The sequence below is a fragment of the Canis aureus genome, chromosome 25 (genome assembly GCF_053574225.1).
Source record: "Canis aureus isolate CA01 chromosome 25, VMU_Caureus_v.1.0, whole genome shotgun sequence".
Taxonomy (NCBI): domain Eukaryota; kingdom Metazoa; phylum Chordata; class Mammalia; order Carnivora; family Canidae; genus Canis; species Canis aureus.
The window spans coordinates 8,070,586-8,083,644 of record NC_135635.1 but is presented as its reverse complement, the minus strand read 5'-3'; the positions used below and the strand labels follow the sequence as shown (position 1 = coordinate 8,083,644).

The window sequence follows — 13,059 nt, the reverse complement described above, 5'->3', positions numbered from 1 at the left end:
TCCCCTGTCCCTGTGCTCTCTGGGGCCCCAAATAAAGGTGCGAACTGCACATGCTGATAAGAGATATGGGTACTGAGTACAATTCAGGGTCCTGATCGTGGAGGAGCATTCCTCGGTGGTGGGACCCTGACTGGGGCCCTGCATGCAGGGTCTTCATTCAGCACCATGTGCCTCAAAACATTCATTATCCACTTCATCAGTGTCGTAGACTGTCACCTGCAAATGGCTGCTGCACGCCTTCAGACGGGGCATTCAGGGCTCTGTCAGAGGTATCCTATTTCTCCAGATCTTGGCCCTCCCACACATTGCACCCCTCCCCTCATGTCCCTTCTACACTTGGTGAATTCTTACTTGCCCTTCAAGTCTCAGCCCAGTCACAATTTCTCCTAAGAAGCCTCTACTGGCCTCCAGCGAGCTTCCTCAGGACCCTCCACTTCCCTCGCAGTGGGCACCCCAGGGGTCCTGGCCATATCCCTTTTGGCAGTCACTTCTGTGGAGACAGGGCTGTGTCCAACGTGCTGTGCTATGTTTGTAACTCCTGGCCTCTGGCATGATAGATTCTAAAAATATGTTTCACAAATGATACATGGAACACTAGAAAGTGCTATGGGACGTAAGCAGTTTCTAAGAGGTGTTCTCCTCGCACTCCATAAGGTCACCATGCCAGGGGGGTGGGGGTGAGGGATACATGAGAACACAGCTTTAATGGGAACATGTTCATGCATTTTACAACTACAGAAAAAAACAAGTAGGCAGGTTCATGACACCTGATTTAGAAACTCCTCCTATTATATGTAGTGTTAGCCCCAAACCTCAGGGTTCAGTTTAGAATAGAATTTGGAGATAAAAATTGAATGGGAGATTCAGCACAGATAAATCACAGAACAAGGACTGATTAAATATTGTACATTTTTTTTTCTCAAAGCTACTTTGTAACAACTGTTCTTTGTCTATTTATTGATGGTCCATCTAAAGGAAGCAAGCTGGGGAAGTTTAACCTGTCGTATTTTTAGAAGAACTTAAGTGAACTCTAACAACTCTTGGAGAGTTATGACAACGTCCAGGACATTTTTTTTTTTTTTTGGTCTTTGTTGGGCATATGATATATTACTGTCTGCTGGTCTCAGTGTCTTTTAAGGAATTCTGCAGATTAAGTTCCAGGCTATGATGGGAGACTTGTTCTAAAACAATCATCAGCCAGCTTGAAACAACAATTAAAAATATTTCTAAGTTTGCTAAGAGTGTTGTTCACAATGCCTCCTGTGTGTCCTAGAATTGTTTCCATGAGGACAGGCTCTTGTTGTGCATGACACCCGGTAGGGGTGTCATAGCAGGTTGAGTGGTCTGCCTGAAAATTAAAAAAAAAGAAAGAAAGAAAAAGAAAACCCTTGATGATCTTTGACTCTGTGCTTAAAATGCCTTTTATACCCCCAAAGAATTTATATCTTCCCAGAGAAAATGTAAACTGCAGTAAAAAGACATGTATATCAAATAGGAAAACATGCTGGGGCTTTGAAGCCATTGTGAGACCTTACACAACTGTACATAGTTTTACCATTTTAATAAATTACATGATATTTTGTTCTTATAAACAAAACTCCCAATTCTGGTTTTTCTTTCTTAACTGGAGGAAACTTGAAAAAGAAGGACTATTTTTGCTTTGGGACTGGATTTATTTTTAGCTTATTTGTTGATTTGGGGGCATATTGCAAGCCTGTTTTGGGAGAGAAAGGCCCTGAAATCTGCAGGGTGAGGCTTTCCATTCTGCCTCTGGCACTGGTCAGGCACACATACTGGGGCAAGTCAGCTGCCCACCTGATGGGCAGTTTCCTCATCTGAAAAGCAAGTATGATGTATTTACCTTGCATGGTTGATGTCAGCATCCAGCACATTCTGGGCAACAAGAATTTTAAAATCTGACTTAAAGTTGCTTTTTTACATCCATATCTGTAGAAAGAAAACTGGGCTTGAGCCATAAACCCAGAGTTTATGGTTCTGCTACTTCTTAGGTTTGAACAATTTAACTCAGAAATGGAACGTTGATCCAGAAGGATTTTGGAGGATCATCCGATCCAGCTCCTTTGACTTACAAATGACAAAACAGATCCAGAAAAATGACAGGCCATGCATTGGGTCAGGGAGTACCCTGTCCCAGGGTTTTTCAGCCTGGGTGTCCTGCCTTCGGTAAAGAGCTATGCAGATTTGTCATGGTATAATATTTTTTTTTCAGTGTCTACCTAATTTGATGATTTGAATGCCAAAAAAAAAAAAAAAGCTGCTTTAGATCAAAAGAGAAAAATGGCAACAATGACTGATCAAGACAGATTTATAGAGCGAAGAGCCTTAGAGTTCAGGTGTAGCTCAAAAAAGAGGCTGAAAGGGGTGAGTATCAGCTTGGACTTACACATGGATACACAATGCTAGAGTTCCTGATTCCCCATATTTTCTTTCACATGACACCTGCCTCAATTTTATGGGAAACAGAAAGGCACATATACCTTATGTTGTTGAAAACCTTCACAGTGACTGGCACCATACTTAGTACCCCATAGGTTTCTCCAGATCCTTCTAAATAATAGGGACAGTGATTTACCAGAATTTTCAGTAAATTGTCAAATGGAATTTATAAACTGAACACACCTGTGTAATCAGCGCTCTGATACAGAAATAGGACATTATCAGCATTCCAGAAGCATCCTGTATTCCTCCACCAAGTACTACTTCTATCCTCACTTCTAACAGCATACATTTGTTTTTTTCCCCCCCTGTTTTTATATTTCAAGTATAAATGGAATAGAACAGTACATACTCATTTGTGTCTGGCTTCTTTTGGGGAATATTTTGGTGTTGGCTTTGATCCATAAGAAGTAGGATTCCAAATTGGGGGCCTTTAGTGGAGAAAGTCTTCTGTGTACTGCAGCTTCATTGTCATGATGGAAAGCTGGTATCAACATAGCAGTTGATTAGTAAGAGTGTGTAGGTGTAATGGAGTTGAATCTTGTCCTTATTGCCAAGATTTCTGTACCTTAAGTGATTCATTTTACACTAAATTATAATTTTAGTTAGGCCAATTGATGTAAGTAGTACAAAATTGAGGAAAGTGAAAAATAAAACTCTCTCTTGTGTGTTTCCCTTGAATTCATTACTTCTAAACAAATTTTTGTGGTTGTATGAATTTTCTAAGTAATCCAAGTAAATAGCAGCTCTTAAGTAAGGATGGATCTCAGATGATTCTTAGTTATCTGTGTATTCCTACCGTCTAACTGAATGTCTGGCACATGGTAGGGATTCAATAAATGATGGCTGCTAGAATAAATCTATAAATGAAAGATTAAGCCAGTGAAAACAAGATGAGAAACAAAGCATCATAACTTTCTTATTCTGGAGAGTATGTATCATCAAAGGAAAGAGTAGCGTTAAGAGCCGTAACATTCCTTAAAAATATTGGAAGGCGGTTTTGGAAGTAGTTTTGCCTTTGGTATCTTGGAATCAAACAATTGTAACTCTAGTCCCCATGGTGGCAGAGACTGCTGAGAATCTTCCAGGGCCCCTTTTCCTCTGCTTGTCTTGGTAATGGGATTCCTGAGTATTAGCAAGGCACACAGATACTCAGCAAGACATGGTATTTCATAGCATCCTTTGTAGCTGCAAAACTAAATTCTTGCCAGTGGGGTGTCATCCAAAGTGATGTAGCACCTTCTGGATATTACTTTTAAAAAACATTTACTCTGGCTGGGAAATGATAATAGGACAGCTAAAAAAAAGGAGCCCAGAGAGGAAAGTCACATATTGGTAGCAGAGTCTTCCTGCTTGCCTCTGCACTGTTAGGTGAGAGAGAAACAAACTTCTGTGTTATGAAGACATTGTATTTGAGGGGATCTTTTTTTTTTTTTAAAAAGACCTTAGCATGTACCCTAATTAATATAAAAATTGGTACCAGAAATTGGTGTTACCATAACAAAAACCTAAAGTTTGTGGCTTTGAATAGTGACAGGCAAAACGTGACACTGGCACAATATTTTAGCTAGGAAAATAGTAACACTTGTTATTCTGTGGCATATTGTTTGCTAAAGTAGTCACCTACTATAACCTGGCTTATATCTAGAAGATGAGCCATGCTCCTAATGACCTTTAACTCAAGGAGAAGAGCTCAGAACATAGGTTATGTTGGCTAGCTCTCACTTCTGTTTATAGTGTATTATAAGAGGAAAGGGAAGTTGTGCAAGCATTAATCAGTAAGCAGAGACAGAAAGGAGTAGAGCTCTGATAATAGAGACTTTCTCATTTATGGTTTGTAATCTAATGTGACTCAGAACTTAGAAGTTTGGGCCACACAAGGTTGGAAAAATCTGTCTGCATCCCCAAATAGCTGCAGGTAAATTTGATGATGAAGGTCTTTCTCAGGAGCTTTCTGTTAAGTGTTCTGCTTGGCCAGACAATGGAAGTCAGCCCAGAGCAAAGATTGAATTAAAGACATTGCCTTCCCAACAGTTTCAGATGGCTTTCACCAAAGGTAGCCAACATTAAGTTGAAAAAGAGAGGAAAAGGCTGAGCCTAAAGGCCAGTAAATCAAAGAGGAGACTTGGCTCAAGAGCTGTGACCGGAGAGATCTTTGGCTCTTGTTACTTTCACAAGGAAGCCAATAGATTGGAATCTTACTTCAGGGTGGGGGTGAATGTGGTCTATCCGCAGGAAGAAGAATGTGTGCACAGATACTGCGCAGTGGTAAACATGGCAGAGACTGGTAAGTTACCCTGATAACCGTTTTTCTTTCTCTCTTTTTCTAAGAGGATATCTTCACCACCACCCACCCCTTCCCTCCCCAAGTATTAGCAGGGTACACAGTTATCTACCTAGTAACTATATTCCTTCACCCTTCTTTGTGATTAGGTATTGATTGTGACTCATTTCTAGCCAATGGCTTGTGAAAGAGAGTTTTTATGTGGTTGAAAATCATTGGGTATTTGCTCTCTCTCCATCTCCTGGCTTTCCTATTGGCTGAGAAATAATATAAAAACAGAAGCTCCTCTGGGCCCTAGAGATAAGCTGCATATTGATGACAAGAGAGCCAGCCAGCCTGTGTGATATCACCCACTTCTGAACTGTTATGTGGAAGGAAACTTTGGTTTTATTTAAACCACTCTATTTTTTTTTAAGATTTTATTTATTTATTCATGAGAGATACAGAGAGAGAGAGAGGCAGAGACATAGGCAGAGGGAGAAACAGGCTCCTTGAAGGTAGCCCAATGTGGGACTCGATCCTAGGACCCCAGGATCATGCCCTGAGCTGAAGGCAGAAGCTCAACCACCAAGCCACTCAGGCGCCCCTAAACCACTCTATTTTTGAGGAGTCTCTGTTTCAGCAGCTTAACACTTAGGTTTTTGCACACTGTCAGGTTCGATACAAGAAAAAGCAACAGCTTTAAGTATTCTAAACAGGAAGGGATTTAACACAGAGGACGAGGCATTATGAAAGCATTAGAAGGGTTGAAGAAGCAGATTCTAGGTTGTCCCAAAGTTGTCCAGGAATGGCTCTAAAACTTGACATAACTGGCCCACCGGGGGGGCTCCTACCTCTGAGATCAGCAGTGGAACTAGGCCAGGACCAAGAACCTGCTGCCATCACCACAGTTTCGAACACCAGCGTGGCTATGGGATGGGCCCTGTAGCCGGGTGCCAAGGAGGTGTCATTTCCTTGCCCACAGAAATAGTCAAGAAGGGATAGGAAAGGAGTGTCTGCCTCAGTTCTACCTTCTATATCTCCATGTCTTACTTGTGTGTAACCACCTTTTGGGACCCAATTTACTTCCAGAGCCCTAGCTTCAAGGATATCTGGGAGATGTCGTTTTTGTCTTTGTAAAATTCCAATGAGAATGAATGAAAACTGAGTGAACGAATCCGCAGTCCTAGCACTTAGGTATCTCATCTGTAAAATGGAGATGCTATGTTACCTATCTCAAAGGTTTATTAGGAGAATTAGATGAGGATTTGTGTATGTGAAGTACATATCTATGTCTGACACATATTAAAAACTCAACAAATTATAGCTATTATATTGGCTAGGGATTGATAAGGATGACTTTTTCTGTATAATAATATAAAAGTAGCCACCTCTCTATTATTAAAAAAGCTAGATGCTTCCTGAACATACATTTTCTTTAGTGAATGCTCCTGAAAGTGAGAATACTCCATGGTTTGACAATAGGGTGAGGAGTAAGGCTGGCAGGGTATAGGGGTCCAATTATTTTTAGACCATCTTCATGATCCAACATTCTATTTTAGAGCAGTGAGCATCTATCAAAGGGTTTTATTTGGGAGAGGCATTATCAGACTCCAGACTCATTATCAGAGTTTAGGAAGTTCTCTCTGGTGGAACAGAGAATGCATTAGAGGAGGTAAGAGGAAGGATAGTCAGTGGGCAGTTGCAGTAATGTAGGCATGTGATGGTAGCAGCTCAGGCTATTAGAGTGGTGCCACTGGCAAGGGAGATGAGCAACTTGGGGGGTGTCCTCAGCAAGACTTGGTGATTACTACCTCCAGAATCCTGCCAGGAGAATTTTAGGGTAATAGAATAAATTTGTGTTTTCAGTTAATATATGCAAAATGAGTGTAGGTACTATTGTATGCTTATTACCTGGTGTGAATTAAAAACCTGATTCTGATTCATATAATTAAATAAGAGGAAAGGAAGATGCTATCATCTTCTTTGGTTTACAAGTATGAAGGAAGCAAGTATCATATAAGATTTTCTATAAATTGGGCCCAAAGTTATCCAACAGTTATTTCATGGCTGAGTGTGAAAGACATTCAAAGGATAATTACGCTGCACTATTAAATCTTAGTGACCAGAATTCTGGTCAATTGCTTTATGTTATGTGAGCAGACATTGGAATGATATAGACATTTACTCAGGCTATCCTAATGAGATAGTAACCAGATCCCTCACACAGGGAAGTCTTGGATGGCTGCAGAGAATGGTCTAGCTGTACATGCTGAAGATAGTTGTGCTAGACTGCCATTTCATTAATTCGTTTGGATCTTCAGTCAAAAATAATGATCCATTCTTATGATTTGTTAAAAAAAAAGAGTAGATTATAAAGTACGGTATGCCCTGTTTTAAAATCAGTGATGTCTGGTGTAGTTATAGGACATTGCAAAACTGAAGGGATAGACATCAGGTCAAATGAAAAGAAGCTGTTCAATTGTCTAGCGAAGAGTTCTCGTCAGCTCTGTTCTCACATCACTGGTGGCACATGCCAGTGCTGCTGGTATCATTCCAGGTAAAAGGTCAGTCACATTGCAACCTCCTTACGGTGGAGTGTTTCCTGTGCAGTCTAAAAATACCGGGGAGAAAGGAGGCTCAGTTGATGGGGTAAGAGCAAACTATTTCATTCTGAGGAGAGGGCACACTTTGTCCACTAACTGTGGACCACTCAAAGAAATTAAGTCATTTAAACAACTTCCAACCTGTGATTCAATTAAAAAAGTAGCTATTGGAACTAGTACTAGTAGCCTAGTCAGATGTTCCTGTTTCTTTTTCTTCCCCTCAAATCATCGGAGTTAGTTTTCATCCTCCCAATCCTTCTTGAATCCAGTGAAAAAAGAATAAATCAGAATAATTATAGCTTTTTGAATTAGTGTCTTTGAACTGTTGCAATTTTTAGAAATTTAATTTCTAGAGATATCATATATCTGTTAGGTTATCAATAATTTTACCAATTTGATTCATTTACTGAATACTTCTTGAATACCTGTTATTGAATACCTGTGTTGGGCTCTCTTGAGCAGCCATAGTTTTTCAAGTATATACTCTACTGAAGACAAGTTTTCCTGAATCTTCACAGTTCCCACGTCACACATTATGGAAATTGACTGTTGCCCAGCTAGAAAAAATGAGTTACCACGTGATGAAACTAGGGTCACTTGACTGGCGTTTCATGGATGAGCCAGATGAACTGTTTACCAACCCATCCATCTTCCTTAGCTCATTTTTTCCCCTTAGGTCATTTCCATGTCATCCTTACATGACTTAGAATAATGTAAAGTAACTACAAGATCTAAAATGTTATTTTAAACAGGTATTCTTTAAAAAAAGTGGTGATTTTATGTCTTACCATCTCTAAAAAAGATGCAGGTTTATTTTTAATTTATTTTTTTAGATTTTATTTTTAAGTAATCTCTACACCCAATATGGGACTCAAACCCTAAGACCAAGAATCACATGCTCTACAGACTAAGCCAGCCAGGTGCACCTAAGGATGTAGATTTAGATTGGATTCTTTAAAAGAATGCAGAAGGAAACAGGAGATAAAATGAAAAAAAAATAAGGCAAGCTCTTTTAAAAAATTTCCAGCTTTTTGTTTATTAAAATTCTTAAGGAATCTATTTCCAGCTTTAAAATCATGCAAAGAACATAAAAGAGTGGGATGCCTGGGTGGCTCAGTGGTTGAGAGTCTGGCTTTTGCTCAGGGCATGATCCTGGAGTCCTGAGATCGAGTCCCACATTGGGCTCCCTGCATGGAGCCTGCCTCTGCTGTTCTCTCTCTGTATCTCTCATGAATAAATAAATAAAATCTTAAAAAAAAAAAAAGGGGGATGGATGACAAGTAGGAAAATTCAGAAGTCTGGGTCAGAGTTGCTTAAACAATATGCTAAAAAAGCAGGCAACTGTTTTGTTTTTTTTTTTTTTCCTGTAGCCTTAACATTCACAGCAAATATCTTTAAATTTTGGTTTTCTGATTCAATGAATTTTTTTCCATATTTATATTTTATTTTTCTTTTCAGTTGTAAAGGAATGCATGTCTCTTGTCATAATCTAAAAAAACCCATCAATCATATAGACTAGGAAACAACAAGATTATGCTCCCAACCCTCATACAAACCTTTTTCCACCAGTTCCACCTGGGAAGTAATTGCTGTTCATAGTTTGGTATCTTTCTCTGAATTTAAAGTAATTCTATTTTTAAAATACTACTACATTCTGAGAAGAGAATCTTGTATATCCCCATCCTGTGTTAGTGAGGAAGACCGTGCAGATGGATGAAAGAACAGAAAGTAAAAGTAAATTTATATCGGATTAAATGAAATCTCAAAACACTGTTTCTGAGATTAGTTTTAGAATTTTCTCCTAGTCTGTTATAGACTGAATTGTGCCTCTCCTACCTGCCCCCCTCCCCCACACCCCTTGCCTAATTCATATGCTGAAGCCCTAACTCCCAAGGTGAAACTGTATTTGGAGAAGGGCCTAGAAGGAGGTGTTAAGAAGAAATGAGGTCATACAGGCCCTGATAGGATAGGATTAGGGTCCTCATGAGAACAGACACCAGAGTGCCCTGCCTCTCCCTTCCCAGGCACAAAGAATAGATCACGTAAGATGATCTTACGAGGCAAGATGGCAGCTGCTGGCGAGCCAGGAAGAGAGGTCTCACCAGACACTGACCATGCTGGCACCCTGATCTTGGTCTACTGATTAAGCTACCCAGTGTATGGTGTTTATGGTAGCCTGAGCTGACTACCCTGTCTTGTTTAGGTGGGGTAGAATTAGGACAGAGCCTCCATCAGCAGGTAGCAAAGGAAAGTAATACATAGGAACTGAGTACAGTCCTGAGAGAAGGAGACCAGTGTGTAAGAGGAGGAAGAAGAGGACTGGTCCCAAAGAGGGTACACCAAGTTTGAGAGGCAAGTTCAGGAGAAATAGATGCTGTTAGGAAAAAGACATCTGAAGATTTCCACCAAAGAGACTTCTACCTTTCTGAAGGGCTGTTGCCAAGATGATCAGAATTCTTATCCTTCTTGACTTGTCATGGCAAAGATAGTGCATTATTCCAGAATGAAAGGGCCTCAGTCATCTCTAATTATATCTTAAAGTTAAGAACATAAAATATTTGTACCCAAGCCCTCTGCTTGCTCAATTTCCAGAGCCTTATTCTCCACGGGAAAAGGACTTGGACATCTTCCAAGTCAACCCTTTCTGTGCAGAGCCTCACCCCAGCAACACTGCAGTGGGTGGAGAGGGATGAGGTGCACCTACACAGCATAGTTGAAAAGGGTTATCAGAAGTATGGGACTGCCTTATATTTTAAGTTAGTCTGGTGATATTTTCCCATTAAAAAATTTTTAAAATATTTCTAGACAATTAGAATTCCATTTCTCATTTTAAAAAGTGATGTGAAACAAAAATGACAACACATAATGATATCTTGTTCAGGCACAAAGGAACTCCAATTAATTTCCAGGAGAAATAAATTTGTTTTCATGTTCTTTTTAAGATGAAAAATTATCATCTGAATGGAGCTTTTAAGTCAATTAACATACTTTTGATAATCACTTTATTCAAAAATCTTTTATGTTTTATTCATTTGACATATGTAAGCTCATCTTTTGTTTTTTATTAATTTGCAAAATGTTTTTGTATTTTTAACTTATTAAAAAATTGAGTTTTAGCTGTTCTAGAATTTCAATGTTTTCCAGTGTGTTTATTTCCATTTTTGTTAATGCTGTTTCACTTACTTTTGTATTTCCCTTTGGATGATTCTTTTGTTATTTCCCTTACATGAAATTTAATGGATGTTTAATTTAATTCTTGTCTCACTTTTATTCCTACTAACAAAGAAACTATATTTTTGAAAAAAAAAACTAATAGAAATAAAATGTCTCATTAGGATAATGTTTTAACTCTTCTAAATGCCTTCTTATCTTCTCATTTGATCCTCAGATCCACCCCTGAAGTTGGAGTTTATAATTATTATTTATCTCTGCATGTCAGATGGATAAACCAAGAGGTCAATAAGTTAATTAAATGATTTATTTAAGATAGAATAGCTAATCAGTGACAAAGTAAGTCTCAAATTTCAAAAGTGAAATACTGTCATACTAATGTAGAAAGTCTACTTTGGGAAGGCTAGCCAAAATTATGATGAATATATATTTTTGATCGAAAGGTATTCTTATCCAGTTGTAAGCCTTTACCACCCACATGCTAACAATTGCCACATTTCTCTTTCTGCCCTGACTTCTCCCTTGAGATCCAGGCTTGTAAGTCCAAGTGGTTATTGAAACTCCCTTTGAGTGCCTCATAGGCATCACATAGGAACAGTACCAAACTGAGTTTCATTGCTATTCCTAACATGTTCTTTCTGTAGTTACCCATAACAGTAAATGGCAACTTGGTTCTTCCAGTTGCTTAAGATACCAATCTTGGGGTTCCTATTGCCTCTTCCCTTTCTTTCATGCCCTTCATCACATTCAGCAGCAAATTTGTTGGTTTTACCTTCAAGACATGTCCAGAATATGACACTGTTGTACACTGGGATCCTGGGAAACTGATGCAGAAAACTACCAGCATGTAGGAATTTATTAGGGAGTGTTCTCAGGGTTGCTCATCTGTGAATGGGAGGGAATGGGAGCAGGGCTGGATGCGGGAGAGATGATTTTTGGCTCAGACTAGAGTGGTGGCCAGAGAACTGGGAGAGGTAGAAAGAATCAAGATATATGTGTGAGAGCTAATGGTGGGTTGGGTGTGGGATCGAGGGAAAGCAAGGAACCACAGGGACTAAGTTTTGGGTTCGAGCAATAGGATGAAGGGTGATTTGATAGAAGAGCTGGAGACTATGCATGTAAATGTATGTTAGTAGTATATTATAGATAACATTTATTTTAATAAAAATAAGAATTAAAAAAAATAAGAATTAGTATATATTTGTTGTAGTTCCAGATATTGAGGTCTCTTATGGAACTTAAAAAATTGGTGGACATAATTAGATACATTTCTCCAGATATGGAGGCTAGTAAAAATAGAATCTAACTGTCTAGATCTCACATATAGTAACTGCTTGACTTCCTTGCTTCACCTCAGACCCAGTTCACACTTCTACATTAACGGAACTACTCTGTGGAAAATTTGTCTAAACAGTGTGGATTAGCCATATTAAACATTTCAGACATATTTACATTCCAAGATTCACACTTCTCACTAAGCTCTGTCCCTCTTAAGGGTGTGGAGAGTGAATACAAACACCCTTTTACATTAGGTTCTGAGAACTATGCAGGTCATTGTACACCTGGAAGAAAGAAATGAACTCTGTTTGCTATTATCTATGAAGAGTCTTATGAACAGGAGCAGAAATTGATATAATTCACCAGAGGAACCTTCCTGTCCACTTCCTCTGATTTTTCTCATTCCATGCTTGCACATGGTCTCTGTGACTCATAGACATGGGAAGGTTGTAATATGAAAGTGTGGTCCTAATGGACTCTGTATTATGTCCCAATCTTGACTCAACAGATTAATGTTTATTGCAAGGCTGTACCAGAAGCTTTGCTTGAGAGTTCTGAGCACCAAAGTCTTTTCTGTGAGAGCTATCCAGTATGCATAACACCGTTGCAAGTGTTCTCAAAAACAGGTCAATGTTTGGGCTCTAGGTTGATTTTTTTCCCTCAGGATTTGAGAGAGTGTCATGAGCCATACTCTTTTGATCTTTGGCTCTTTCGCTGAATTCTTAATTCAATTTGTAATAGATGTTAACAGCACCAGAAGAGTGACCTGACTAGGAGGGCTATTATACACAGGTTTGTGTTGCCAAGGTAGGCGGTGCAGTCCATTTCCCTGATGGTTTTGGCACAGTCCTTCCTGGCACTTCAGAGATGGGCAATGCGATGTCATGTCCACTCTTGTGCCTGCCCATACCTCAAGGTGGTTTGGGTGGACACAAAATAAAATATGGTGAGGGAGCTCCAATGCATTGTGCAGAACATGGGATAGCAAATCATACACCTCAATTTCTTATCCATAGAGATTTGCAAAGGAAACGTTTTGCCAAAGGAAACTAATTGAATTTCAGTCTCATGAAGATTTCCATCCATCGGTAAGGTATTTATTAATTTCTTGCCCAATGTAAGCATTTAACAAAGTATAATAAAATGAAACTGAGCATAAAAACCTTTTATGAGATTTCACACAGTATTTATTTAGGTTTGGGTATGATCTTTTGAAGGACTCTAACCATTTTGAAGGGAGCCATTATTTCTTCTTATTTTTATATACACATATGTCCATTTTCA

General features: G+C 39.1%; 2 long non-coding RNA genes across 4 annotated transcripts in view; one reads left to right on the top strand and one right to left on the bottom strand.

The window, feature by feature from the left end:
- Nucleotides 1-895: 895 nt before the first annotated feature.
- Nucleotides 896-13,059, bottom strand: part of LOC144296944 (uncharacterized) — a 31,513-nt gene continuing 19,349 nt past the window's right edge. Inside the window, exons 2-3 of the long non-coding RNA XR_013363894.1 lie at nt 2,810-2,941; nt 896-1,348 (exon numbers count right to left, since the gene is read on the bottom strand). This is a non-coding gene — a long non-coding RNA (uncharacterized LOC144296944). The remainder of the gene's footprint in view (nt 1,349-2,809; nt 2,942-13,059) is intronic.
- The window catches only part of LOC144296942 (uncharacterized), a 51,029-nt gene continuing 42,208 nt past the window's right edge, over nt 4,239-13,059 (top strand). The window contains exons 1-4 of one of the 3 annotated variants that reach the window (XR_013363883.1): nt 4,239-4,375; nt 4,693-4,744; nt 9,019-9,060; nt 10,715-12,863. This is a non-coding gene — a long non-coding RNA (uncharacterized LOC144296942). Of the gene's footprint in view, nt 4,376-4,692; nt 4,745-5,980; nt 9,061-10,714; nt 12,864-13,059 lie in introns of those variants that run through there. The other 2 variants (XR_013363884.1, XR_013363882.1) reach the window with 2 other exon arrangements.